Source organism: Felis catus, chromosome E1 (assembly GCF_018350175.1).
Source record: "Felis catus isolate Fca126 chromosome E1, F.catus_Fca126_mat1.0, whole genome shotgun sequence".
Taxonomy (NCBI): domain Eukaryota; kingdom Metazoa; phylum Chordata; class Mammalia; order Carnivora; family Felidae; genus Felis; species Felis catus.
Genome location: NC_058381.1, coordinates 50298740 through 50323297, shown reverse-complemented (window position 1 = coordinate 50323297; position 24558 = coordinate 50298740). Strand labels below are relative to the sequence as shown.

General features: G+C 42.8%; 1 protein-coding gene across 7 annotated transcripts in view; it reads left to right on the top strand.

The window, feature by feature from the left end:
- Positions 1 to 24558, top strand: part of ABCA8 (ATP binding cassette subfamily A member 8) — a 95664-nt gene that overhangs the window by 2480 nt on the left and 68626 nt on the right. For 3 of the 7 annotated variants that reach the window (XM_045044130.1, XM_045044134.1, XM_019818155.3), the window contains exons 2-4: positions 1935 to 2055; positions 4584 to 4699; positions 7995 to 8277. The gene's annotated coding sequence lies outside the window, so the exon portion shown is untranslated. Of the gene's footprint in view, positions 1 to 1934; positions 2056 to 4583; positions 4700 to 6439; positions 6458 to 7994; positions 8278 to 19697; positions 19828 to 24558 lie in introns of those variants that run through there. The other 4 variants (XM_045044132.1, XM_045044131.1, XM_011289325.4 and 1 more) reach the window with 4 other exon arrangements.

The following is a 24558-nucleotide window of genomic DNA, read 5'->3' as shown; positions in this document are numbered from 1 at the left end:
GCAGTACCATTGGAGCGTACTATAGTTTAATCTTGAGTAGAATTGTATAAAAGATAAAATCTCGGGGCGCCTGGGTGGCGCAGTCGGTTAAGCGTCCGACTTCAGCCAGGTCACGATCTCGCGGTCCAGGAGTTCGAGCCCCGCGTCAGGCTCTGGGCTGATGGCTCAGAGCCTGGAGCCTGTTTCCGATTCTGTGTCTCCCTCTCTCTCTGCCCCTCCCCCGTTCATGCTCTGTCTCTCTCTGTCCCAAAAGTAAATAAACGTTGAAAAAAAAAAAAAAAGATAAAATCTCTCACTGGCTTTCAAGAAATGCTGTTATTAGTACATGTATCTTTGAGCATATACAATCTTACTAGAAGCTTTTCTGGTACAAATGGATAAGGTGCTTCTTTGATTGACAGGACATTGAGGAACCAGGGTTTTGCCACCTTCACTGCCCACATCAGAAGCGAGGAGTCCAGGGGCGCCTGGGTGGCTCAGTCGGTTAATTGTCAGACTTCGGTTCAGGTCATGATCTTACGTTTCATGGGTTCGAGCCCCACGTCCAGGCTCAGGGCGTGGAGCCTGCTTCGGATTCTGTGTCTCCCTCTCTCTCTGCCCCTCCCCCACTCTTTCTCTCTCTCCCTCTCCCTCTCCCTCCCTCTCTCTCTCTCTCTCTCAAAATAAATAAACATAAAAAGAAAAAAAGGCAATGAGGCCAAACCATCAGAAAGCTCAGGGTTGCCAGAGGGACAGAGATCACAGGACAGAGACAACATATTTTCCCCTTGTTAAAAAACAAAATGCAAGGGTAAATTTGGAGATGTAATTGGCTTTACTGGGCAGCATCCCATCCGGCGGGAAGAGAGATACTCTTCTCACCTCTGGGGACAGTATCTGTGGTCGCTGTGACACCATTGTCTTCTCCAGACCGAGCACCCCGACTTTCTGGGCCATGTGGTCATTCACAGCGCTCCCCAGATTGACGCTGAGACCACTCTTGGCCTGGGACGTGTGGCGGCACATTTCCAATCTGCTGGGCTCCTAGAGGGACCGTACCTGCACTTCCCTGTCTATTTTGTTAAACTCCAAGGGTATTTTCAACTCGATTAGAGGCAAGTTGTAATGGCTTTGGGGAAAAAAAAAAAAAAAAGCCCGAGAGCCATCTATCTGTTCCTTCGATAGCCATAGCGGTCTTTTATAAACTTATTTATGTATGTATGTATGTATTTATTTTTAATGTTTATTTTTGAGAAAAATAGAGTGTGAGTGGGGGAGGGGGAGGGGCAGAGACAGGGAGGCACAGAATCCGAAGCAGGCTCTGCACAGAGCCCGACGCGGGGCTCAAACTCACCGACCACAAGATCATGACCTGAAACAAAGTCGGAGGCTCAACCGACTGAGCCACCCTCTCTGCAATCTTCCGACACTTCCCTTTTCTGTGTCGTTTCCTCCCTTCCTTCCTTCTGGCTGCCGAGTCAGCTCTGCTAAGCACTGGCTCACGTGCAGGGACGGAAACCTTGGGGCTGTTTCCCCCCCCTCAGAGATCTCAAAAAGTGGGCACCACGCAAGCGTAACACAAGTGCCTTCCATCCCCCAGACCTAAGCAGACGTGTGTCCGTTAGCTAGAAGATGTGCTCACTACCGGGGTATGTGGGTGGCTCCGTTGGCTAAGCAAATCAGCATGCTCTTGATTGCGGCTCAGGGCACTATCTCACGGGTCCGTGGGTTCAAGCCCCGCGTCGGGCCCTGCACTGACAGTGTGGAGCCTGCTTGGGATTCTCTCTCTCCCTCTCTCTCTTTCTCTCCCCCACCTGCTCCCTCTCTGTCTCTCTCAAAATAAATAAACTTAAAAAAAAAAAACCAAATACATTAAAAACAGTCAACTTTGAAAGATGGGGTCAGTCGCCTCACCTCATTTAAGATTTGCCCGTATTTTCTGTTTGTGTCCTAAGGTGATGTAGTCAACCATCCAGATTTAAAATATACGAACTCCTAAAGCGTGCCCACCCTTCCGCACTTAAACAGAGCTTCAGCCTGGAGGAATACGGCCTCTCGCAGCCCACCCTGGAGCAGGTGGGTCGGTCTTCGTGATTTTATTTATTTACTTATTAATTTTTAAGCATTTAGTTTTATTTTGGGGAGCATGCACGCAGGGGAGGGGCAGAAAGAGAGGGTCAGAGGATCCGAGGAGAGCTCTGCACTGACTGTCTGAGAGCAGCGAGCCCAACACAAGGCTCAAACTCACGAACCTCGAGATCGTGACCTGAGCCCAAGTTGAACACTCAACTGACTGAGCCACCCACGTGCCCCAGGATCTGTGATTTTATATCAGCCGTGAATATAAAAGTATCATCTGTGAGTAGACACTGCACTCAGTCCAGAGCTACTGGAGGCCGTGTGGCCTCCTTCTATTCTATTCGTTTCCAGAAGAGGTTTTCTTGGACCTCTCCAAAGAACAGGAACTGGATGATTTTGAGGAGGAACTTCAGCCCTCAGCCAAGTGCAAGCTTCTGCTGGAACAGCCCGAAAGCCTCAAATACCCTCTGTTTCTAAAAAAGAATTATGCTGTTTTAACTTACTGAAAATGTTTTGGAATGATAAAGCTGCAATATTATAATTATAATGTTATAAGTTCTCCGAGAAGCACAGCATAGTTCTTCCTGTAGTGGAGAGGCAGAGCAAGGGCTGGGCAATGGCGGTGACCACGTGAACAGAGGCACATGGCTGAGCCCGCCCCAGGGTCACAGCCTCTGTGTTGTGTCTCTGCACATCATATTTTTCCTTTTTTTTTTTTTTTAACTCAACATTATCTCTGAAATCGGCATGGCAATGGGTCACTTTTATTTGTTGTCGTGTGGTATTCCACTGTATAAATATACCATAATTTATGTATCCATTCAGGCTATTATGAATAAACCTGCTGTGAACATCCTTTTATAGGTCTTTCGATGGATGTTAGCACTCATTTCTGTGTATCTATGCCTACACTCCCAAGTGCTGGTCTTAGAGTAGACACTTACCTACCCGTAGTAGATACTATCAAACAGTTATGAAAAGTGGTCGTACAAATTTACAGTCATATCAATAGTATGTGAGAATTCTGAGCCGCCCACATTGTTCTCGGTTTAATAACAGGCATTCTGGTGTGTGTACATGATTTTAATTTACGTTTCCAGACGACGAATGACGTTAAACATCTTTTCATACGTATTGGCCATTTGGAAGTTCTTTTGCTTGAATACCTATTGAGATCTTTTACCCATTAAAAAAATCAAATTGTATGCTTTTCGTTTATTGACTTGTGGTATTTCACATATATTATTAATATGAATCCTTTGCTGAATAGATAGATCGATCTACGGTGGAAGTACACAATGGGTGCGTTCTCTTATTTTGTGATTTTTAGTTTCTCACTCTTCCTTTTCACAAATGGAATTTCATTCGTGGATAGTCCTGCTTTATTTTTTTTAATGTTTTATTTTTGAGAGACAGTGCAAGAAGGGGAGGGGCGGGGGGGGTGGAGACAGAGGATCCGAAGTGGGCTCTGTGCCGACAGCAGCAAGCCCAACACGGGGCTCGACTCACAAACTGTGAGATCACGACCTGAGCCGGAGTCGGACGCTCAACTGACTGGGCCACCCAGGCACCCCTAGATGGTCCTGCTTGAAAAATACTTTGTTTTTCCCAAGGTTATGAAAATATTCCTCTGAATAAGTTTTAACTTTTCCTTTCTAAAAATTATGACTTCTAAGTCATTTCTCTCCATTTGTGAACTACTAAGACAACAATGCTGAATACCTATACTGATTGTGGACATCCTTTTTCCCACTCACAGAGGTAAAGCATTCTCTATTTCACCATGAAGAGCGATATTAGCTGTGTTTTTTTTTTTAATCCTTCATCGTATTGAAAGATTCCCTTCTTTTCTTAATCTGCAGATAGTTTTTATTATGAATGCGTAGGTAACGTTACGAAATGATTTTTTTCTTCTAGTGAAATAATCATTCATCATTAGTGGTTATGATGATTAATTAAATGGTTGGATTTTGGAATGCTAGCCAGCCTTGCCTTCTCAGACCAGTTCATGGCCAATTAAGCCATGGTTACCTGGATTTGATTTGGTAACATTTGGTTAGGACTTTGCATCCATGCTTACAAGGCATGTTGCTCTATCATTTTCATTCCTTGACATGCCCTTGTCCGACTTTGGTATGCAAATAGTGCTGGCCTCCTAAAACACGTTGGAAACTTGGGTGGATCACACCAGGTCAGATGTCGGAAGGGACGCTCAGACTCCTCACATAAGCTTTTAAAGGTAAAGGATATGCTAGATCAGAGAAAAGCATAGGCAAGCATTGGGCTCTGGAAATAGTGCCCTAGGCTTCTTTCTCAATCACATGGAATATGCTTCTTTGCCTGAAGATCCACCAAGATGTGTGCAAGAAATGTGACATCAGGGAAGTCTGGGAAAAAGTTTCCAGCAAGATCGTCTGTACCTCACTGCTCATGAGGCCAAGCTGTCTTCAGGAGTTGGGCCAAGAGACCCTGGCCCTCCCATCGGTCCGGATCATAATTTTCTCCTTTGTCTCCCACCATATCAGGTGACTCTGGCTTTGCAGGAACTGTAGATTCCTCTTTTGAGTGCTCTCAAATATTTAAAAAGTCCCTGATGGCAGCATAAAGAGGAACCTTCACCGGTTCAGTTGCAGCTCTACAGGTTGGTGGAACATCTGGATCATCTACTCTCTTTAGTTTTCTGCTAAAATGTTAGCAATTACTCTATTCATTTCTTCCACTGTCAAGTCATTTTTAATTAAGCTTCTACACGGTCGACGGCCGAAGGAGTCTTCCACTTCCTATGTATGACTGGCGTTGTACAATTCTTTTTTCGTTATGCGTTATACAACCCCACATTTACCCTGGCTAATAAGCTGGGGATGGGGAGTCTGTCCCTTTATACAAATCTCTGCAAAAGCTGCTGCGACCTGAGGGTCTGGTTGAGACCCTAACCTTCCCTTCCACTTGGGTGTATCTTTGACATTCGTGTGTAAAATCCGCTTCAGTAGAGGGTCCAAGGAGTTCCTTGGGGCCCCTGGGTGGCTCAGTTGGTTAAGCATCTGACTCTCGGTTTCAGCTCAGGTCATGATCTCACACTTCGGGGGACTGAGCTCTGCATCGGGCTCTGTGCTGATGGCACGGAGCCTGCTTGGGATTCTCTCTCCCTCCCTCTGTCTCTGCCTCTTCAGTGTTCATGCTCTCTTTCTCTAAATAAATAAATGTAAATAAATAAACAAATAAATAAAAAGAGGGAGTTCCTTAAGATCATTCACAAAACACCCTAACTCTTTGACCACATCTCCCCATGTTTGGGTAGTCTTGATTCTCCTCCAACCGCCTGCTACCTATATAATCTTTTTGGTGATCATTGATGGGACAGGGACCCAAGCCATCAAAACAGATTTCCCCCAAACTCCTTACGATGTTATGTCCCTTTCTTACAGACTGAATCGCCAGCCGTAACTCAGCAATTCTGGCGGCCCACACTATTTCTTACTTTCATTTTTGGTGAATGAACCCAAAGCAGCCAGGGTACCATTTTCTTGGCTGACCTCAGCCAGAATTTCTTGTGTAATGTACTTGTAATTCATAGAGATATACCAACACCAAAACCCCAGATAAACTTTTCCTTTTGTCCATGGCTACGGTGCTTTAGCGACAACCCCCAGGGATGGTTACAAAACCCACCTGGCAACAGTAGTTCTTCAACAGGGCTTTCTTCTGCAAACTTCTGTATTTGTCTCTCCCCCAAACAGAGCCACGGCCATTATTAAAACCGTGGAGCCAGGGAGACTTTAAAAAATCTTCTACGACGGTGCTAATTCCATAAATTGTATAGAGGCAGATAATTGAAAGGACTCACAAGACCCTTTGGGGTGTGTATTTCTGTAAGGTACAGCAGGAGAAAATAAAGGAGGGGCAGGGAAGGTATCGGGGGCCTGAGAAAATTCCAGAAGTAGATCCCCATCGTCCTTTTTCAATCACACAGGTAACTGTTTGTATTTGAATTATCAGCCACCAAGATAATACTGCAAGGAATACTCGTTCCAGGAAAGCCCAGGTAAAAGTATATAGCCACATGTGTACCCCCCTGCTGTAGATTTATCCAAACCAGGCTGTGTAACTGGTTAAATTAGAAGTAAACTATCAACCCAACATCGCTATACAATGAAGACAAGGTGGCCCCAGGTACTGGCAGAGGCGTTTCACACTTTAAGCGGCACGTTGTAAATTACTAGCTGGCCCTTCTAGTGTTCTCTTGGCCAAGTGTCAGTAGTTAACTTCTTAGAAAAATTTTCCATCGAGACCTGGACGTGTCCCTCTTCTCCTCCAGGGAAAGGTTGGTGGTGATACATTCAACTCCTTACATTGTGAAAGAATGATTCAATTTTGAAAATATCTTCTTGCGTTACTTTGGGTAAGTGTGCGTGTGTGTGTGTTTTAAAGGATTTCTCATTTAATCCAAATTTTCAAATTTATTAAGACATGGTAGTTTATAATACCCCTGTTCCTTTTTTTTTTTTTAATGGAGTTTGTTTATTTGTTTTGAGAGAGAGACAGACAGTGCAAGTGGGTGAGGGGCAGAGAGAGGGAGAGAGAGACTCTCGAGCTGACTGGACACTGTCAGTACAGAGCCCCATTCGGGGCTCGAACTCACGAACCGTGAGGTCATGACCTGAGCCAAAATCGAGAGTCAGATGCTTAACCAACTGAGCCATTGGGCGCCCCCTTGTTCCTTTTCTATATTAGCAGGATTGATAAAGAAACTTTCCTTTTCATTCCTGATAAGTAATTTGTCTCTTATTTTCTTAGTCGACCTAGTAGATTATAAAATTTTATTATTATTTTTCAAGAATCAAATGCTGACTTTGTCGGTCTTTCTCTTTGGGGCAACTAAACTTCTCTGTCGGGTTGAACTTACTGTTGTATTTCTGGCTTCTTAAGACTGAAGCTTCAATCACTGATTTTCAAACTTTTCTTTTCTAATATATCCATTTAGAGCTACAAATTGCCCCCTAATCATTACTTAGGATATAGTCACAAGTGGATATAGTCACAAGTCTGATATGTTGTATTTTCATTATCATTAAGAAATAACGTTGGGGCACCTGGGTGGCTCAGTCAAACATTCAACTTCAGCTCAGGTCATGATCTCGTGGTTTGTGGGTTTGAGCCCCGCATCAGGCTCTTTGCTGAGAGTTCAGAGCCTGGAGCCTGCCTCAGATTCTGTGTCTCCCTCTCTCTCTCTGCCCCTCCCCCACTTGTGCTCTGTCTCTGTCTCTCAAAAATAAATAAACATTAAAAAAATTTTTTAAAGAAATAATGTTTTCTAATTTTTCATTTTGATATCTTTTTTAGTAACACTTTGATTTTTTTTTTTTTTTTGGTACCATTTCTTATTTAGAATTGCATTACATTTGTGTAAACACATACATGTACACATGTGCCCGCATTACTATTATATTTTAGAAAATATTTCATTTTAATCTATATTTTCTTTTAGGCCCCCCCAAATAATTAAGTTAGTTAGTGGTTTACATCTTTAAAAAAATTTTTTTAATGTTTTTATTTTTGAGAGAGAGAGACAGAGTGTGAGCGGGGCAGGGGCAGAGAGAGAGGGAGACACAGAATCTGAGGCAGGCTCCAGGCTCTGAGCTGTCAGCCCAGAGCCCCAAGCAGGGGTAGAACCCATGAACCGGGAGATCATGACCTGAGCCGAAGTCAGACACTCAACCAACTGAGCCACCCAGGAGCCCCAACATATTTTTAAATATTTATTTATTTAAAAGTTTCAGTTAATTAGTGAGATCTGTCTTCCTGTTGTGCACTTACTAATTTTTACTTTTGTTTTTTTGGCTCTTTGATTTGGCTTTCTTTTTCGTTTGTTTTGTTGTTATTTTTCCTGACTTTCTGTGCTGGACATTAAATTTGTATTTTATTTTTTTTTTTTTCAGATAGGCATATTTGTTGGAGGGGGCTATCAGGAAGACCCCGGGGTTGGCCGCAGCAGTCAGAGGCTGCTCGCCCCTCCCCTGTCCCTGGAACGTAGGCCCCATCCACCACGCCCACCACGGGAGCCATTTTGAAGGTCACAACCTTGAGAGAGCAATGTGCTGCTGAGACCACTGGGAGGGTTTACGTGATCGAACCCCGTTAAGGACTCTGGGTAAACATTTAAGATTCTGGCCTGGGTGCAGAGATCTACTCGTCCGGAGGTGTGGGACACAAGCCTTATAAGTAAGTCCCTTTGCTTCTTAAACCTAATATATGCCACCGATTCTGATACGTAGTGTTTTGTTATCATTTCATTTTATAAAATGTTTAACTTCAATTTTTATTTCCCTTTCCACTCAAGAAAATTATTTATTCCTTTTAATAAAAGGTTGGGCAGTTTCCATGTGGAATGCTTTTTAAGTTCTGCTGCTACTTCTTAGTTTTATCACATCACTTTCTGAGAACGTTGTTTATATAATATTTCTATTTGATGTAGAACTCGGTGACTGATTTTTGTGACCCAGTGGAGGATCACTGTATGTGACTGGTTCCTGTGCATGAGAGGTGAAGCTGTATTCTCTGTAATCAGGGCATAAAGTTACTTATATTGATGTAGGATACATTTTGACATTAATTCAGATTTACAGAAAGGTTGCAGGAATATTTTCACACATGCAAAATACACAAACACGGGCCCAGCCATACATACGTACGGATGTACATAGTACATGAAGTAACTTGTTCATTGTGATTTTTAAAACAATTAGAACTTTGTATAGGAATGACTATAGTTTTATGCATTGATATCTATATATCAATATAGAATGTGTATTTATTTTTGAGAGAGAGAGTAGGGGAGGGGCTGAGAGAGGGGGTCAGAGGAGTAAAGCAGGCTCTGTACTGGCAACAGTAAGCCCGATGCGGGGCTCCAATTCACGAACCAGGAGATCATGACCTGAGCCAAAGTCCAGTCTCAAGCGACTCAGCCACCCAGGCGCCCCTATATATAGTATCTTTTTAATTATGGTGTTCCCATCTTCTGGATCCTTCCTATGTTTTGTCCATTTCCTCTGTCTTGTGCTCAAGGTGGTGTGTTAAAGTATTCTACTATTGTGATGCCCTGTTTCTGTCTCCTTTGCATCTCTGTAATTTTTATTTTATAAAATTAGTTGCTGGGTTTTTGGTGAATAAATATCACAATTACTATACGGGGCGTCCGAGTGGCTCAGTCAGTTAAGCGTCCGACTTAAACTCAGGTCATGATCCCACTGTTCCGTGAGTTCGAGCCCCACATCGGGCTCACTGCTGTCAGCCTGTCAGCCCATTGCCCACTTCCGATCCTATGTCCCTCTCTCTCTCTGCCCCTCACCTGTTGGCGCTCTCCCAAAAATAAATATTTTTTAAAAATCATAATTATTATAAATTAATTGTCATGTTCAGTTTTTTTCCTTGAGTTGTATTTTGCTTGATATCAGTATTCCTACATAGGATTTCTTAATAATTTTTTTAATGTTTATTTGGGGGAGATAGAGTGGGGGAGTGGTAGAGAGAGAGGGAGACATAGAACCTGAAGCAGACTCCATCCAGGCTCTGAGCTGTCAGCACAGAGCCCTATGCTGGACTGGAGCCCACAAAGCACAGGATCACGACCTGGGTCAAAGTCAGACACTCAACCGACTGAGCCACCCAGGTGCCCACCTACATAGGATTTCTTATTACTAATCACCTGGTGTATTTTTGCCAATCTTTCATTCCTGCTAGTGACAATTTGCGTGTTTGTGTGTTTATTAATGGTTAGGTTAGCTAGAGCTCAACAATGTTACCAGTCTTTGCAAAGACTACAAATTCTAGTTTCATTGAATTTCTTTATTATTTTCCTATTTTATTCTAGTCACCAAAACTATAAATTGTCCTCTAAGTACTGTTTTAGCTGCTTCTCACAAATTTTGATACATTGCATTTCATTTTTATCTCTTCAAAATATTTTTCTTTTTAATATATTCTTTGAAAAATGCATTATTATAAGTATGTTGTTTAATTTCCAATTATTTGGGGATTTTCCAGGTATATTGCTATTATTATTTTCAATTTAATTCCCTTTTGGTCAAAGTGCACTTGTAAGATATTTTTAATTTATTAAGCTTATTGAGATTTGTTTTGTGTTTAACATATATCTGCTATGATGAATAGTCGATGTGCATTTATTTTTTTTTTAAGTGTTCTGGGGGCACCTGGGTGGCTCAGTCAGTTAAGCATCCGACTTCGGCTTAGGTCATGATCTCATAGTTCGTGGGTTTGAACCCCACATCAGGCTCTGTGCTGATAGCTCAGAGCCTGGAACCTGCTTTGGATTCTGTGTCTCCCTCTTTCTCTGCCCCACCTCTGCTCACTCTCAGTCTCTAACTCTTAAAAATGAATAAAACGATAAAAAAAAAAAATCTTTTTTTAAAATCTGTTCTTTTTTTTTTTTTTTTTTTTGCCTGGAGTGTTCAATAGGAGTCAGTTAGTTTAAGAAGCTTGGTTGTATTCAAATTTCCTTTATAGTTATTTTTTATCTAATGATTTTATCAGCTACTGAGCTACAGCTGTTGAAATCTGCAGCTTTATTTATTTTTTTTTATTTTTTTTTTCAACATTTATTTATTTTTTTTGGGACAGAGAGAGACAGAGCATGAACGGGGGAGGGGCAGAGAGAGAGGGAAACACAGAATCAGAAACAGGCTCCAGGCTCTGAACCATCAGCCCAGAGCCTGACGCGGGGCTCGAACTCACGGACCGAGAGATCGTGACCTGGCTGAAGTCGGACCCTTAACCGACTGCGCCACCCAGGCACCCTGAGAAATCTGCAGCTTTAACTGTGGGCTTGTTTGTTGGCCTTTTCTGTTCTGTTTTTTTTTCTTTTCTTCTTTTTTTCTCTTTCCACTCATTTTTTTATTAAATAAATATGGCTGCTAGTAGTCCTGTTTCTTTTTTTCATTCATGAGTTTTCAAGCTCTGCTCTTAGGTCTATATACACTTAGTTTTCATGTCTTTTAATGAATTGACCTCTACATGATTAGGAAAGACCCCTCCCTCATCAGCAATAATTCTTCTCTTGAAGTTAGTAGAGCCACACCAGTTTTCTGTGATGAGTCTTCCCAAGGTGTTTCTTTCCCAGTGTTTGAGTTTTCATCTTTGGGTCTTTAAAGTGTGTTTTCGTTCTTTGCGGATCGCATGTATTTATGGCAGACTTTTCAAATTAAGTCCGGAAAGCTCTCTTATAATCGGAATGTTTTCATAATTTGTATTTGGTGTCATTATTGACATTGGTTGAATTCAAGCTACCATGATTTTGTATTTCCTATCTACTCACTGATGTGGTTTTGGGGTGATGATGGGAATTTGGAGCCGAAGGCCAAGAAAGAATTCTTGAGACGTCTTGGGTACAAAAAGATGGCTTTAGTAAAGCACGGGGACAGGACCCGTGGCCAGAAAGAGCTGCCCGGGGAATTGTGAGAAGTTACTGATTATATACTTGGGAGTTGGGGTAGATAAAGGTAAGGGGAAGTTTCCAAAAAGATTTTCACGTGCTAAAGAAGACTCCCAGGATCCTGGAGGCCCAGCTGTTGTCAAGCCAAGGTTGTTTTTCCCTCCAGCAAAGCATTAGTATTAAGACAGTAGGGAGTTCCTAGAGAAAAGTTATACTCAGCCTGCCCCAAGTATCTGTCAATGGGCTGCAGGTTATAAGGAAATTTAATTTTCTTTTGTTTTTATTTTTGAAGTTTTTAATGTTTATTTATTTTTGAGAGAGAATGAGAGAGACAGAGCATGAGCAGGGGAGGGGCAAAGAGAGGGGGACACACAGAATCCAAAGAAGGCTCCGGGCCCTGACCTGTCAGCACAGAGCCCACAGCACAGGGCTCGAACCCCTGAGCCACAAGATCGTGACCTGAGCCAAAGTCAGATGCTTAACTGACTGAGCCACCCAGGCGCCCCAGGAAATTTGATTTTCTACCATTTCCTTCTGTCTTTGTTTTCCACATCAGTCACTATGTCCATTTGTTACTACTTTTTTTTTTTTTTTACTGATTTTATACCGTTAGTATTCCACTTTCTCTACACAGTTGTCGTATTAGTTATATTTATCTATTTATTTTTAGTGGCTATTCTAGGGCTGACATTATGTACTTTTCATTTTTGTTTTGCAATGGTTGCATGGTTTCGGATAAGAAATTAACCTGCCTTTTTTGCAGAGTTGTAGTAGAAACAGTTCTCCGCCAGTCTCCTGCTTCCTGTCTAAAATCGGATGGGTCCAGCAAACTTCTGCTTGAAGTTCGTGAGCCCATGAGTATTTGCAAAAGGGCACAGGACTCAGAACTGAATGGCTCGATCACCTGTAAATCATTCACGCATGAGAAAGGAAGGAATCAAAACAAACAAATAGTGGCATATGCTATTTGTGTGATCTCTGAAAATTTAATTGTAGCAAAGAATGACCACGGAGTCATGTGGTCAGATGGAGCTACTCCATGAACAGCTGCAGAAGGCTCTCCTTTCAATAGTTTAGCCAGAAAAAGAATTATTGAAAAGTTATCAGGTGTTTACTGTGAGATAATGCACCTGATTTTAGTAGCCTGATTTTTTTTTTAATTTTTTAAAAACGTTTTATTTATTCTTGAGAGAGAGAGAGACAGCCCGAGCAGGGGAGGGGCAGAGCGAGAGAGGGACCCAGAATCAGAAGCAGGCTCCAGGCTCCGAGCTGTCAACACAGAGCCCGCCACGGGGTCATGACCTGAGCCGAAGTTGGACACTTTACCGACAGAGCCACCCAGGCGCCCCCTTTGGTAGCCCGATTAAATACAAACTCCTCACCTAACGGTTAAGAGTGCATTTTAGCCAGTGCTAGAATATAGTCATTGTATACAGACCTGAAATTGTCCGTAGACGTCATACCATCATTGGCTAACTTTACACGTGAAGAAACTTATCTGCATGTGTGAGAACAGGGAGACCTTTATTACAGGCATGGGCTCTTGTGTGTAATTGAAGCGTCCTTGGGGCTTCCAGGCCTGGTTTCCAGTTGTGTATTGCTGGGCCCCAGCTCTGGTGCGTTAACGGAGTTTAGCAATAGCCATCCGATATCGTCATTCTCGTATTTACTTGCTGAGACACCATAGTCTCAAATGCCTCATAGATATGTACTTGCTAGTGCCTTCGTTTCCACCAGTGCATTTCTTTTCTGGGACCGTTTCTGCTCTTAAATGTTAGACTCTCTGGTGCACAACATTGGAATTTTGAGGGCAAGATAATAAGAGACGAATATCTCTTAGAAGAAAGAGGGTGGGAGTGGTGATGTAAGAGCGAGAAAGCCTCAGGCAACCTGGTGGAGAGCTCTAGAGTTCTGCCATCCAGGGTTGTCCATATCAGGTTGGGACAGTTGGGCTTTGTATCCTAGCCTCACTCAGTCGCCACTGGATGCAAGTGGCCCCGAGGAAGAAGGTGACCTTGTGCAGCGAAAGCAGATCCAGAAGGAACTGACAGCCAAAGGAGCTCAGAGCCCGCTTTAGATTATCTGTCTCCTTCTCTCTCTGCCCCTGCCCCACCCATCCTCTCTCTCTTTCTCTCCCTCTCTCTCAAACATAAATAAACATTAAAAAAAAAAAAAAAACAAGTAATGGAATGTTGAAATTAGACTTTGGGAAGCAGAGAATTTCAAGCATTAAAATAATCCATGTATATGATCTATTGGATTTGGCCATCATATGGCAAATGTTAAAACCTCAAATTGAGGGGTGCCTGGGTGGCTCAGTTGGTTGGGTGTCCAACTTCGGCTCAGGTCATGGTCTCGCGGTTCATGAGTTCGAGCCCCGCGTCAGGGCTGTGTTGACAGCTCAGAGCCTGGAGCCTGCTTCAGATTCTGTGTCTCCCTCTGTCTCTGCCCCTCCCCCTCTCACACCCTGTCTCTCTGTCTCCGTCTCTCTCCCTCTCTCAAAAACAGATAAACATTTAAAAAAAAAAAAAAAAAAAACCTTAAATTGAAATTCAAGAGCGTGAGTCAAGGAGGTGACGTATTCTGTTCATCCATGTGTATGTTGTCGTTGGGATGGCTTTGTCTCTTGCTTTGTGCTTTTTGTTTTTGAATTTGATTTTTCATTGTTTTGTGTATTTTTTTGGTCCAAGATAAGACAAAACCCAATTACATACCTGTATGTATTTTTGTCAGAGGAGATTATCTTTTTTAGAGCATAGACACACACACATTAAGGACAAAATATAAGATACATCCCTTTGTTCCCGGTATTATTTTATTGGTTTACACTATGGATTAAGAAACAGGCCATTCATCTAAGCGTGAATAACACATTCTCCTTTGGTTGGTCGCACTTTACATCTGGACATCCTGCATCATTCCTCCAGCTCAGTCTTCTGCTTTTTCGTGTTTCTTGCTCCTCGAGCTCACGAGCTTTGCCGTTCACGACTTCCTCCTTGTGCTGTTTTCCTTCTCGTTGTTCGGTGGAATCCTTGCTTGTCACCTATTCCAAGGACAATGTTCAGGTTTCCTGGTCCTGGGAGACTCTGATGACTCCTGTTGACAGCAGCTGGGGTCACAGTGACACATCTTGTCTTCATTCTTTAATTAAGCTGAGCACCTCGACTTTCTCAGTGACGTGGTCATTGGTCACTCTCCGACTGGCACTGTGGCTAGGACTGGCCCACCACTGTTGGTGGTGTATTTTTGGTCTGTTGGGCTCCACTTTGGGTTCTCACTGCCCTACCGAGCCAATATTTTGGTCAACAACAAGGGCGTTCAACTCAGCTTAGGGCAGTGGTTTCTTGAAAGAGACAGAGAAGGGTATCTGTTCCCTAGAAAACCACAGATATCCAGCTGTATGATCTTCTGATGTAAACTTTTCCAAATGTCCCTTCCTCCTGCTTCCTACTGTTTCCTGCTGCTGTGCTGAATGTGTTAAAAACACTGGGTCATGTACAGGGAAGGAGCTCCCTAAGCAGTATTTCCTTCCCTTGATGTGCAGTGGGTAAGCACTTATTATTTTCTCAAACGTAAGCAAACACATTCTACATTTCAACCCTGGGACAAACTCAGTCCGTGAGTGTTTATTACTTTATCTTGTTCCTTGACTTGGTTACTTGTACTTGGTCGATTTTTCAGACCATCTGGATATAAGAATGTACCAAGACGTACAATAATTCTACCCTTTTGGAGTTAGAAATTCAACCTGGAAGAGGACAGCAGGGACAGAGCTCTCCACATAGCAGGACTTGGCTAATTTTGACGAGGAAGTTGGTTGCTTGGTGAAGGGGAAGCTCCCGTAGGAAAACCCATAAAGCCCATGTACCCTATGGTTTTGTTTAAGTCTCTGCCATTTTCTAGGAGAGTTGTTTTCGTAGCTTTAATATTGTGCCTTAACGTTTAACAGTCATACCAATTATTTGGTATAAACTATCGTGGAACTCATGCTAGAATTTTACGTGGAAATGCTGGAATGAGTCTTCATGGCAGAAGAAGGACAAGTCCAGAAGTAAAGTCAGTGATGACATTGAGAAGATTTCCGGGGCATAGCCAAGATGGATAGACATGGATGGGTGGGGAGAGAGAGAAAGAGAGCTAACAGACAGACAGATAACGGATAGTTATCTTTGATAACATGTTAAACTGGGAAATGCACAGGGACTGGACTGTAAAAGTATTGCGGCTCTCATTTAGGCCAACGTCGGATCTTGGCCTGATTGTTACACTCTGTGCCAGATATAAAAACTAAACACCAATTCTGGTTATTTCCTGGACACCCTTCTGGTTTATGATAAAAGCAAAAATAAAATGAACGGGGATCCGTGTTGAGTACAACCCTCAGTGATCTCTTTGCTAATGCAGAAGATTAAGTATCTTAATATGCCTTTGTGTCATTTGGGAAAGAGGTTGGAATTTGGAATCTCAGGTCATCTGAGACTGCATTGGCTTCTCCGGAGATGCGTGGTTGAGAGGAAATCCCGTAACCTTACTGAGCCTAGGGGCCTCTTAGTCCTGTTTACACGCTAGGTTGTATGGGAGTCAAATGGGAAGCTGCAGGTGGGAGCTTTTATAAACCCATAAAGCTCTTTATGCAAATTATCTACAGAAGCAGAATGCACGTTCATACAATGTGTGAAGTTGACTGAGCAAAATGATTTCCATTGACTCCTAAAATCTTCATTGGTAAAGAGGTCACAGACTGGTAAGTCTCTGATGTATTCCCCGAGGACCGGAAGCCCACACAATGGAACTTTCTCATTTTAACAGAATTCTCCCGCCCTTGACCCCTCTCCTACCATAGGGCCTGTAGATCACGTGACAGAATGGCAACAATTTGCAGGACACTGTGCGCCTGCTGGAAAGTCCATTCCCACCCCAGCCCTCACTCAAAGATGGCGTCCTTCCCTGTCAGGCAGTGTATGGGCCAGAGAAGTATTACTAGGTGTTGAATGTGTTGCCTCCAGAATCCAAAGAGACATACTAGGTGCTGGTCTTCTATCGGTAGGGGATACAAGATATGTCAAATTGTCTTTTACTTTGGAGGAGATATGTAGAGCGCCCCTGATCACTGGAGCCATCAAGCCTTCAAGTGATGGGTCATGGGTGATGGGTTCCTTATCCTCCACGGGATTTGTCCCCTACTCTCTGGAGCATTTGTGTCTTACCCACGTCATCTCTCGGCCTGATAGATCAGTTATCGATGTGTCAATATGATGTTCTGTGAGACACTCTAGGTCTCTTACGACTATAACAGAAGCGAGAGAGTTAACATAGCCCTGAGGCAAAACTATAAAGGAATATTATTGTGTAATTCACCTGAGTGTGAACTCTTTTCTAATCAGAATAGAAAACAAGGCATCTGGTTAGTCACCAGCTGAATGTCATGGACCTGTTCTAGAAACAGATACCATGTCTGACAGAGCAGCTGTCACTACCTGTTTGAGTTTACAACAATCTGGTTGTTGTTCAGGACCCATCTGGTTTCTGGAGGGATGAGACTGGCAAATTAAATGAAGATAGATACACTCTCTTTGTATTCTTTTTTTTTTTGGTGGGGGGGGACAAGTGAGAGAAAGAGAAAGAGAGAGAGGAAGAGAGAGAGGGACAGAGAGAGAGAGAGAGAGAGAGAGAGAGAAGCAGGACTCACTGGAAGCAAGTCTCGTGGAACTTGAACTCACAAACCGTGAGATCATGACCTGAGCAGGTGCTTAACGACTGAGCCACCCAGAAGCCCTCTTTGTATCCTTTATGTCATTAATGGTCTCTACTTTCCCCCTCCTCAAGATACAGTATTGTTCTTGATTCAGTGTCATGGGTGGGAGTGGGGTTGAAGGAATTGTCAGAAGTATCCACTTTCTCTACCCCCTTATGAGACTTCTTACCCATAGGCCACGGACCCAACATGGGGATTATTCCAAATACCAAGTATATTAGTTCTGATGCTATGCCTGGTGTTAGAGAACTGGCCACTGGGTGTGTTTGTGTTCATAGACTCAGTGGGACCCCATGAAGCTGGGTTTTAACCACAACTCCACGGATTACCTTAATTTCATGCACCCATTCTAACAATGGGGCCATAGTGACATTTTGGTTTTCTAGGTATCAATGTCCATTTAGGTCCTATGCCCAATAGCTCTTGAAATGTCTGAGGATTTTTCTTTCTCCAGTGCACAGTCATCCAAGTAAATGGCTGTAGGTCCCTTTGAGTAAGGCCCAGGGGAAATCATCAGAGTATATACTTGTCAAGATGTTTGGGGATTCTTCTGACTGCTTCTCTTAAGATTAGCTCAGAGCCGGGAACTACACAAGTGATAAGAACTTTTTACTGGGGTGATAGTGACTGCCCTTAGCCTCTTACTCTCCATTCTTGACTCCCGGTTTTAGCTATTAAGCAACACCCTGTTGGCTGCGTACCTGTTTTGCCCCTATGTGATGGTAAGACTTCTATATTCTACTTAAAGTGGTAAAATATTGCTTCTTCTAAGTAGACTGTGTAAAGTTAAATGTGTCTTTTATAACCCCTAGGGCAATCACTGAAATAAGTATACAAATACATGTAGTTTGCCATCGCAGTGGGTAAATTGGAAAACTAAAAATGTTCAGAGACGACAAAAGAAGGCAGGAAATGGGAAACAGAAGGATGAAAGTCAGAGAAAACAAATAATAAAATGGGAGACCTGAATCCTGAAATAGTAGTAGTTAGATGAAATGTAACTGCTCTAAAGACACCCATTAAAAGACATATATTATCAGGTTGGAATTAAACAAACAAATGAACAAAAGGGACCTCACTTGAGCTGTCTAAAAGAAGGTCACTTCAAATATAATGATATAGATAATTGAAAATTAAAAAATATACCATGGAAACACTAATCAAAAGGAAGCGGGAATGGTCCTATTAAAAGCAGGCAAGGTAGACTTGAGAACACGGAAAGTCACCAGGAATGAAGGTGGGCGTTATTACATAATGATAAAAAGCCAATCTGCAAGGAAGACATACCAGTCCTCACTATGTAGGCACCAAACGACAGCTTCAAAGTGCATGAAACAAGACTAGTTAGACCTCAAAGGAAAAACGGAAGAGTCCATGATTGTTGTTAAAATCTTCAATACTCCTCTCTCAGTAATCAACAGACCTAGTAAACAGAAAACCAACAAAAATATAGAAAAACTGAAAAACACCATCGACCTACTAGATCTCATAGATATTTATGTAATACCCCACTCAACAGTAGAACGCACCTCTCTTCAAGTGCATAAGGAATATTCACCAAGATAAATCATATCCTGGGTCATAAAACAAGTCCTAACAAATTTGACATACACAGTAAATTTTCTGACCACAGTAGAATTAAACTGGAAATCAGGGTGCCTGCGTGGCTCAGTCGGTTATGCGTCTGACTTCAGTTCACGTCATGACCTCACAGTTGGTGGGTTCGAGCCCCGCGTCGGGCTCTGTGCTGACAGCTCAGAGCCTGGAGCCTGCTTCGGATTCTGTGTCTCCCTCTCTCTCTCTGCCCCTCCCCATTCCTGCCCTCTCTCTCTCTCTCTCTCTCTCTCAAAAATAAACATTAAAAAAAATTTAGAAACAAAAAACGAATGAAACCAGAAATCAGTAACCAAAAGATAATAGGAACATCTCCAGGCATTTGGAAATTAAACCACACACTTTGAGATGATTCACAGGTCAAAGAGTAAATCGTCAGGGAGACTAGAAATATTCTGAACCGAATAAAAATGAGGCACAGAGAAATGAAAACCCTGATTATCCAAGTGATGCTGTCAATCAGGCAGCATAGAGCCGTGTAGAGAGGAGCTTTTCTCTGATTAAACGGTTGACTTTCTCTTCAAAGGCACTGCTTTAGGTTTTGATATTAGCCCCCAGTTATCTTGGCCATACCAGACGAAAGCTTAGAAATATCGGACCTCCTTGATAAGATTGCTCTTCATAATACGATACGTCCAGGAAACAGAGTGTAAATGTTACTCCCTGCTCTGCAGGAACTGGCTGAAAAGAAGTGAAAACACCCCAACAGTCCAAGAGAGATCATGTGAATGTGAGGCTTGGCAGGACCTGCGGGACTGAGGTCAGAACTTCTGAAGGCTGTCTTCGCAGGAACTTTTCACAGAAGACAAACAGTTAAAGCAAATTGCAGAGAGGTGGTAGAGACCGGGGGGGGGGGGGGGGGGGGGGGGAACATGTGAACTGTTTTCTTCTAAACAAGGATCCACGTCAGTGGATAAAGTGTGATTCTGGATTCCTTGCTTCAGATTTCTCGAGAGTAAGTTGGTTTTATTTTTTCTGGTCTGTGACTTGTGTTTCGGGGTTTTCTTTCTGTCTTTTTTCTTTTCTCCTTATCACACATTTATACATTTGGATGCTACCCCTCTGTGGAGGAATTATTTTGAAAATTAATGGGCTGTTTTGATGTTTTGAGTACTCCGTGCTTAACATGATGGAAGCGACGGCATTGAGTTAAAATACAAAGTTGTAATCATACAACTCTTAATATGATTTTTAACCAGCAACTGAGTGTGGAAATAAGCTGAACGTTGCTTAACATGTTGATCGGGAAGAAGTAGGGATCTTGAGAACGGATTTGTAAACCTGAATTGTTTTTGAAGTGATGGTTCTTTGCTTTTATTGCGTAATAATTTGGGGGCTATTGTGGATAAACTGTTCCATGACTTTTAGACTGTTGACCAAAAGCATTTACAGAAATATTTTTATTGTCTCTGGCTCTCTTACGCTGTGAGAATTTTGGAAGCGGAAGATGCTTTCTGTGCACACGGTGTGTTGAATCAAAATTGACTGCAGCATTTCCTTATCACAGTATTATTTCAAATGTGCGTTACTTCTATAAACAGAGATTTCAAGCTGCTCTGGTATAAGCGTTTTGCCCTGAATTTAACAACCGTATAAAAGGAGGAAAATTAGAGCCCTTACAAAATGAAACTATCTACTGCATGTATAATGAGGAATTCATGTTATTGTTAGTCTTTTGATAAACTACAGAACATACGTGAATCGGGGCGGGGGGGGGCAGAGGGAAGTGGGCAATACTAATTTCCAATGGAAAATCTAAGGGATGGGAGCCACACTGACGTTTCCAGGCTGAATTGGGCTGCAGCTGATTCCACAGCGAGATCACTTTTTGGCAGCTGACCCTCCTACGCAGCCATGCACAGTCCCCTTAAAAGTGTCCACACTGAATTCTCTGCACTAGGGACAGCCTATGGGATCCTCATTCTTGTTATCACTGGATACCTGACCTAATGCTTCCCCCAGCCCCTCCCCCCCCGGAACTGTCTTCCTCCCATCACCTGCCATTCCCTGGGCTTTCTAACCTCTTCACCCAACCTGCTTCCACCTAGACTAGCCCCTCAGGCTCATTAGCCTGATGTGTAGGGTTTAACCCCGGGGCTCTCTGAGGCTTTCTTGGACTCCCATTGGAACTGGCTTCTGGACATCTTCTATGAGTTTGGTCTCTAGGAAATAGCACAGCCTTAAGCGTCATCCCGTGGCATGAATGGAATGACAGCTTCGGGCAAAGGCACAACCATTCCTCATCACTGCGGAGAAGTTCATGGCAACCGTGTGGTTTCTGTCCCTGGCCGGCATGAGATGCACATGGGAGGAGGAAAATGCTTGCACCAAATTCAGGACTTAAGAGCCAGATCCAAGGTGACTGGATTTCACCTGCTGCTGACTCTGTGTTCTCAAAAGTCTCCACTCATTCTCCCAAGTCACGTCCCTGGGATGCTTTCCAGAAAACTGATGATCATTCCAGAATATCTTTACTCTCTTTAATCCAGCTTAGATATATACTACTTGCTCCTACAGTGAGGACCTTTTGAAAGCCCTCAGTTTCCACGGTTTTCAGGAGAACCTCAGCAAATCGTATTTGTGTAGTATTGGCTGATTAGGGCTCTGGAACGATGTGGTATTACTATTATGCACTGAGAAGCTTCCTTCTGGGAGGTATTTTGGGTCACTGCAAAAAAAAAAAAAAGCATAAATTTCCCTGCCTAATCCTCACCACCACCACTAGCTCTCACATATGCACACAGGTGCACACACACACGTACACGTTCATATATGCTCTTTGCCCAGGGGAATGGCCTGGTGTAATGCTATACTGTTCTCTGGTTGCTGATAGGGTATGTCGGGAAGAATACTGCCCTCTGCAGGCAGTTTTAGGTAGAGTCCATGGGCTGTTTTCACAGTGAACTAGCCCACGTACAAGTCAGAGTCCTGGGTTCTTAATCTGGCTAAAGTCTATCCAAGCCTCGTTCAGGTGGAGTTTCTATCCCCCACCTCAAGAATAAGTTCAAATACATCACAGCCTTCCCATAGTAACCTTATGCAATCCATTGGCAGCTTTAATTAACTCTGGGCGGCTAAACTCAATCCACTTTATGTATCCTTTAAATTATATGTATTCTTTATATTAAAAATTGAACCAAATCTCTATAGCAGTAACCAGAATGATAGGGTTCGAAATTCAGCTGAGAGATAATTGTCTGGAAAGTCTCTGTTTGTAAGAGGGTCGTGATAATAAATGATGTGGAGTTTCCACTTGAATAAGAAAGATATTTTCCTAGGAAAGTCCAAAAATTAGTAGTCATCATTAAAAGAATATAAATATCTTTTATATCTTTGGGACAGGAAAGGAAACATGGTGGGGGGGGGGGGTACCTTGATAAACTTCAATAGAAGGTTATTGAGACAGGACTAGAAGCAGACAATAAAACACAATGGAAGATCATCCGAAACAAACATTCATACATGACTAAATTCACCTCTTAAAAATATAGTATCTATGAGTTTGAATTTCTAAAAAAAATGATGAATCTTTCCTACCTTAATCACACATCTTAAAATTTGGCAAAAGGCTAAAATAAAGAGAAGGATAAAGCGACATGAGGCAAAATATTAAGCTAAAGAAACTTCCTGTCCCTATGCTGCTCTCAGAAGTAAAAACAACCTACCATTAAAATAAGAGTAGGGGCACCTGGGTGGCTCAGTTGGTTGAGCGTCTGACTTCAGCCCAGGTCACGATTTCATGGTTCGTGAGTTTAAGCCCCGCGTCGGACTCTGTGCAGACAGCTCAGAGCCTGGAGCCTGCTTCGGATTCTGGGTCTCCCTCTCTCTCAGCCCCACCCCTGCTCATGCTCTGTCTCTCTCTGTCTCTCGAAAATAAATAAACAAAAAAAATTAAAAAAATAAAAAGATCAATAGAGCAAGGTTTTATGCACCTAACCACTTAGCCTTTAAATGCACTGACTAGGGGCACCTCGGTGGTTCAGTCAGTTGAGCATCTGTCTGACTTGATTTTGACTCAGGTCATGATGCCAGGGCCAGGGAATTGAGCCCTGGGTCGGGCTCCACGTTCAGAGCAGAGCCTGCTCAAGATTCTCTCTCTCTCTCTCTCTCTCTCTCTCTCTCCCTCTCTCTCTCCCTCTCTTTCTCTCCCTCTCCCTCCCTCCTTCTCCCCTCCCCCTGTCCCTCTCCCCCACTCACACTTGCTCTCTCTTGCTCTCTAAAATAAATAGGGGCGCCTGGGTGGCTCAGTCAATTAAGAATTGGACTTCGGTTCAGGTCATGACCCGACAGTCTGTGTGTTTGAGCCCCAGTTTGTATATTCAAGCCTGGGCTTTGTGCTGACAGCTCAGTTCCTGGAGCCTGCTTTCAATTTCAATTCTGTCTCCCTCTCTTTTTTTCTTAAACTTTTTAAAATATTTATTATATATTTTTAAGAGAGAGAGAGACAGAGCATGAGCTGGGTAGGGGCAGAGAGAGAGGGAGACACAGAATGTGAAGCAGGCTTCAGGCTCTGAGCTGTCAGCACAGAGCCCGACGCGGGACTTGAACTCATGAATGATGAGATCATGACCTGAGCTAAAGTCGCACGCTTAACCGACTGACTCACCCAGGCACCCCTGTCTCCCTCTCTTTCTCTCTGACCCTCCCTGCTTGTCCCCTCTCTCAAAAAAAATAAATAAATAGGGGCGTCTGGGTGGCTCAGTCGGTTAAGCGTCCGACTTCAGCTCAGGTCACGATTTCGCGGTCCGTGAGTTCGAGCCCCACGTCGGGTTCTGGGCTGATGGCTCAGAGCCTGGAGGCTGCTTCCGATTCTGTGTCCCCCTCTCTCTCTGCCCCTCCCCCGTTCATGCTCTGTCTCTCTCTGTCTCAAAAATAAATAAAATGTTAAAAAAATTTTTTTTAATAAATAAATAAAAATAAACAATTTTTTAAAAGTTTAATAAACAAAATAATAAATAAATACACACAGTAAAAAGTAACAGAGGGGCACCTGGGTGTGGCTCAGTCAATTAAGCATCCAACTTCAGCTCAGGTCATAGCTCACGGTTCGTGAGTTTGAGCCCCACATCAGGCTCTCTGCTATCAGCACAAAGCCTGCTTTGGATGCTCTGTCTCCTTCTCTCTCTGCCCCTCCCCTGCTCTCTCTCTCTCTCTCTCTCTCTCTCTCTCTCAAAAATAAGTAAACATTAAAAAAAATTTTTTTTAATGTAACAGAGACACAATAAAAAATTGGCAAATCCATGATCGGTGGAAAAATTTAATAGAATTCTATCATAAAATGATTGCTCTAGCAAATAACATTCAAAAGGATGCTGAAGGTTCGAAGAACACAATTATGAAAGATACGTACAAAACAAACTAAAGGGTGACATATGGCTATTTCAAGCATACATGGAGTATTTCCAAATATTAAAATATGCTGAACCACCAAGGAAGTCTCAAGGAATTTCAACGAAGCAATATCTTACAGAGCAGCACTTCCTCAGACTACAGCATGATCAAGTTAGAGACCAAATATTAAAAAACCACTAAAACCAAAGAAATGCAATATTGTAGGGGCTAAGTAGGGGATCCTAAGTAACATATCTTGTCTGTAGCTGTATTTACATTTCATAGCAAAACTAAAAAAAAAAGGCAACAAATAACACACATCAATAAACATTTACGGCTGGGATGTGTGGGGTAG